This window comes from Zalophus californianus, chromosome 9, assembly GCF_009762305.2.
Source record: "Zalophus californianus isolate mZalCal1 chromosome 9, mZalCal1.pri.v2, whole genome shotgun sequence".
Classification (NCBI taxonomy): domain Eukaryota; kingdom Metazoa; phylum Chordata; class Mammalia; order Carnivora; family Otariidae; genus Zalophus; species Zalophus californianus.
This window is the reverse complement of record NC_045603.1, coordinates 55050022-55056021: the sequence shown is the minus strand read 5'-3', so window position 1 is coordinate 55056021 and position 6000 is coordinate 55050022.

The window sequence follows — 6000 nt, the reverse complement described above, 5'->3', positions numbered from 1 at the left end:
AGATAATATAATACTCACTTTAAGCTCCACCCCCCACCCCCACCACCCTATACTGGAGATTCAAGAAGAATCTAGCGGGTGGAATTCTGTCTTCATTTATGTAATTAAGAGACCGCATAGTGAGCATTTGCTCTAGGGGAAGGGAATAACTCTGCCTCCTAGTTCCCACTGATAAGCAGAACTCATCACTAGGAAGAAAGTAAAAAAGTAACCAAAAAAAACCAAAACAAAACAAAACAAACTACAGAACCAGTTTTGGGACCATTTCCCTTTTGGGAGCAAAGGAATGGAGAACATATCCACTTCTCTCTTGAGGTTCATCTAAAGTTTCTTGGCAAGAAAAGATAATAATAGTCACCAAACGAAAAACTGACAGAGACACCAGCTTCCCTAACCATGGAAAACCTGGAATAGGCAGTATTCCTCAGGAATAAAAACTAAGCCTGAACGTGTAATGTAGTGAGCTATAAACCTTAGTAAACCTTGCATTACAAATCCATAGCCAAGTATAACACAGAACGAGAGGGCCATCCTCCTTCACAGAAACTCAGCAGCTGAAAAATGGATCACCAAGCAGCAGATGATGACAAGGACAGCAGAGACACAAACATAAACACTTCTTGAGTGCAGAAGATAATTTTTATTTATTTATTTATTTATTTATTTATTTATTTATTTACTTACTTACTTATTTTGAAAGATTTTATTTATTTATTTGACAGAGAGAGACACAGCGAGATAGGGAACACAAGCAGGGGCAGTGGGAGAGAGAGAAGCAGACACTCTGCGGAGCAGGGAGCCCAATGCGGGGCTTGATCCCAGGACCCAGGGATCATGATCTGAGCCAAAGGCAGATGCTTAATGACTGAGCCACCCAGGTGCCCCGATAATTTTTTTTTAATTCAGAAGACTTACCTTTCAAGTTCAGCTTCAGCATGATGATATATGAACAAGCAGAACCAGTTCCTCATGCGTTAGAATGTACTTAAGTTTATAGGAGTGGGGAATGTGGTGGTTCAAGCAACTAATTTAAATATTAAAATAGATATAGTCCTATTATATACTATGGCTTATGAAGTGGCTACAGGATGCAACCTGAGTAATACCCCATATTTTCCCTTCCAAGGAATATCTCAGACCTCAAGAATTCATGTCAAACTATCAGTAATTCTCATAGTTTTTAATTTTTGTTAAGGCATTAAAGACTTGCGGTGAAATGTAAGTGTTATCTAAATCATTAGTGGAATCACTGGTTGGCTAAAAAATGATGTTATATGGAAAAGAGGATAGCAGAATTCTAACAGAGTAGGATGGTTGCAAAAAGAAGCAAGTTAAATTCATCTAAAGTAAGAAGGCAGGAATATATTTTGAAGTCCATTAGTGAACAAATAGCAAACTGAAAGTAAAAGAAATCAGGTCTGAAAATTTCAGAAAAACAGCGTATTTTTCTTTTCTTTTTCCAGGTCTGTATCTTTTGTAGTGATACAGCTATATCCAAAAAGATTCTGTAATTTATACCGAGGATAAAAACCATTAAGAAGTTCTTGAGTCATAAATGAGGTCGTGGTTAAGAATGCCTCGCTGCCATGAGAAGTGATTGAAAATGTGGGTCAGTGATGAGGTGGGGTGTTAGGTAGGCTGGAACACTGAAAGGAGGAACAAGTTCAGAAAAAAATGAATTGTACAATCTTTTCTTTCTGACATCTTTGCCCAGTCACTGACCACACGACAACCTTGTTTTGTTCAGATACCATGAAGAAAGAGAACATTTGCATATTTGGTGTCTACCTGATTACTAGAGAATACTATTTATCCAAAACCATTTAGAGTTCAGTCAAACCATAGCCAGAGTTTAAGGGATATAATTTGTTTTAAGGGAAGTGACAGCTGAATTCATCAAAACCATCTTTATCTGATTGAACTGACTTTCTAAATAATATCTGAGTTTTCAAACTTCTGAGACAAGAAAGCATTTTTTAAAGGAGTTTATTTACTTGTTAGAGAGAGAGAGAACACAAGCAAGGGGTGAGCAGCAGGCAGAGGGAGAAGCAGGCTCCCCACTGAGCAGGGAGGCCGATGCGGGACTTGATCCCAGGACCCTGGGATCATGACCTGAGCCAAAGGCAGATGCTTAACTGACTGAGACACCCAGGTGCCCCAAGAAGGCATTATTAATAAAAGCATATTTTGAGAAATGTATCTTGGTGGCTTTCAAAACCTGGCTATACTATAGAATCATTTGAAGAGCTTTTTAAAAATACTAGTGACTGAGTCCCATCTTAGAATAATTAAGTGCAAATCTTTGGGAATAAGCCTGCACCTTGGTATTAAAACAAATAAAATCTCCCCAGCTGATTCTAATTTTTTTTAAAAGACTTATTTATTTATTTTAGAGAGTAGGGGGAGAGACAGAGGGAGAGAATCCTCAAGCAGACTCCCTGCTGAGCATGGAGCCCACTTTGGGGCTCCATCCCAGGACCCTGAGATCATGACCTGAGACTAAATCAAGAGTTGGAAGCTTAACCGACTAAGCCACCCAGGTGCCCCTCCCCAGATGAGTCTAAAGTATATCTTGAGTTTAGAAATACCGACTTAAAGAACATTGTTGCCCACATCCATTTTTTAAAAGATTTATTTATTTTTTTATTAGAGAGAGAGAGAGAGGGCATGTGTGCCTGTCAATGGGGGCAGAGGCAGAGGGAGAGGGAGAGAGTCTCAAGCAGACTCCATGCTAGGCTCAGATCCAGACACAGCTCAGTCCCACAACCCTGAGATCATGACCTGAGCCAAAACTGAGAGTCTGACACTCAACCTACTAAGCTACCCAGGCACCTGCCTACACCCATTTTTACCTTGATATATTTGTAACGTCACTGGGACACACAGTTGATATTCAAGTTTGTTTCCCTGAGAACTGATTGTCTTAAGGTGTGTTAGACAGTATTAGTTTATCACAACTTTTTCATTCCTACCTTCTCTTGCCATTGCCTTTCTGTTAGTGCGGTGCACTTTTCTATACTATTGACTTCAGTGTTGACCATATGATTTACTTTAGCTAATAGAACCTGGAAATGACACTTGTGCCAATTTTGATCTAAGGCCTTAAGAGGCATAGCAAAACTCAGGTAGTTTAACTCCTTCCCCCATTAGGAGAGCAAATAGCCAATATTCTTTCAACTTGAATCCAGGAAGGAAGCTATAGAGAGACAGACCCTAAGTAAAAGTCTGGAGTCTCACCTGGTGTAGCTAAACCGATGGTCTACCCATTATCAGCAAAACGCTTACAGTTTTGTTTTTAATCCAACATTATTGAAAGGAAAAAAAATTGAAACTAACTCACAAGTATTTGTAAATAATCTATGTATCAAGCAATATCTAGTGAGTAAAAGGTATTAAATGTTTGTTAAGTTAATCTGTTTTTAATGTAGAATTTGTTTAAATTTGATGATGCTAAAAAAATTGGAAGTCACCAGATTTTAAATGGTTTAGATTAAATTGAGTTCAATGATGTTAAAAATAATGTTATCATTAGAGTTTAAATGGATTAAATGGATTGTATTTCTATGGCCAGTAAAGTTATTCTGTTCATTCATAAAAGAGGATACTAGTACATATGCTTCGAATTGTGTTTCCCAGTAGCCAATGGATCAAGTTTTCATCTAGATAGGTTTGTGGAAAGCATCTCTCTGCTTCATAAGTAAGTGTTTATGAGAATTAAATGTTAAACTGATTTGGAAATATCACTTGTACTTCTAGCATACTGGCAAATTTTCAGTTAAAATTGAGAGAATTCAACTTATCATTTAGGAGTCTATGTTTTGAGTCAATAAGCAGATTTTATCATTAATGCTTAGAAATTATTAATAGCAATAAAAAGATAATACATTTTGAGCAATAACTGAGTCAAGACAGAGTTAATGGGTAAAAATTCTTGAAATTATCTTTCATGATGTATTAGTTACACTAACCCTTTATGATATATTAGGAAAGTTAAGAGAGTTGGACAAGCAATCATAGACATTTTTGAAAGAGGAAATCATAGTTAGAAAGCAAAGTATGACTTAATCTCAATTAAACTGTCTTTCAAAGCGTTCTTTGCCATGATAAAATATCCCATGATTTACTTTATAAAATGTTTTCTTTTTACTGTAACCCTTTTCATTTCTAAAGTCATTTTCTTAACTTCTTTATAATAATTATAAATTATTTTATATCTGTTTTTTGATGATCCATCAGTGATTACTAAGGGATTTATATAAAAGTAGAGGTACTAAAATTATCTTTACAATATGCATAAAGCGAGATGTAATTATGTTGTCACTTTCTCATGTTTTTAAACTTGTAAGAACACATTAGATAAATGCACTCCCCAATTTTTTTAGATTATTAAACTGCATTCATTTGTGATGCTATTTATAGCAAGGGCAAAAATCATATAGCAGAATAAGAAATGCCATGCTCACACAAATTGGCTTTGGTGTCCAGGTGTCTTTGTGAAAAAAAGTATCAATTTTACAGTATCTTGGGGACCAAGTTGATGCTCCACACATAATCCACAGTGTCACAAATGTCCTTAGTAAACCATACTCCCAATTGCACAGCCTTCACACTTAATATAGCAGAATGTCATTCTGTGCTCACTGGGTTGCCAAAAATGCTAGCAGGGTTACCACTATATCACCTCTTCTCCCCCCCACCCCCAGAGATGGGAGAAGGTAGATAATTCAAATTAGTTGTAAAGAAAGGCAGTAAGTAGGGTAATGTATTTTGATCCCAGTTATTTGTTTGAGTCTATGCTGCGTATTGTCTACAGTCTCATTCCATGCAATATTGTCCTGTTGTAGGTTTGCACGAGACTTTTAAAATACATTAATTAGAAGGCCAAGATTCTCCTTCAGTCAATAGATGGTGGCTGATGCCTAAATGTTATATTGCTATCCATTTTCTCATGTGTTCACATTTTTTTTCCACTCACATTCATGAGTTAAATACAAATTTGTGGTGAATATGTGCCAGATTTAGACTCACAAATATTATAATACCATTCTAGGAGGCATATATATTTGATGAGAAAAAGTAATAAGTCCAAAGGAGGAGGCCAAGTCAGCTCAGCTGTAGGTAGCCTAGGGGCAATAAGACATATTACTGATAAGGTATACCTTCTGCTAAGAAAGTACAGCCAGGCTGCTCTGTCCTTTTGTGAGTGGGAAATTCTAAAACTTTTCAATCTCAGATGAGTTGAATCAAGAGGCAACCTCAGAATTCTTGATATAGTGAAGGTAACATATGAGGCAGAGAAACTGTAGCACCCAAGAAAAGTTTATGGAAACCAGCTGTGCTAAGAAATGTAAAAACCTAAAGCAGTAACTCACATCTAATCAAAGACATCACCAGAATTTAAATGAGTAGAAGGAAGAGATAGTTAAAGGAGAAGAATGGAGAAATAGAATTTTATAAAACATGTATTATTTGTAGGGCACTTATGTATGTTGTAAATTTTTAAAACTTGACTTTCTGTCTTTTCAAGAATCTAGTGCTTCATGTGCATTCTTCAAATAAGGTAAAAAAGGGGTACAGCATATTCCCCGTAGACATGATTCTTAATTAAAATGTTACAGAAGAGGCATACAACCCTCAGGCCTCAGGTTTTTCTGCAATAAAATGGACAGATAGGGCTAGATAAAGCCTGAGTTCTGTTCAGTACTACAATGTGATTATTAGGTGAATAAGAAAATAAATTACTTAATTGATAAAGTATATTAAGACCATTTCATTATGCTCAGTAAAGAAATTATTCAGGGGTGCCTGTCTTAGTCCGTTAAGCATCCAACTTTTGATTTCAGCTCAGGTCACGATCTCAGGGTCGGCTTGAGATTCTTTCCCTCCCTCTCCGTCTCCCCTCCCCCCCTCCACACGCCCTCTATTTCCTTTTAAAATAAATAAATAAATCTTTAAAAAAGAGAACAAAGAGATTAGACTGTGAGAGAAGGATATGTTGTA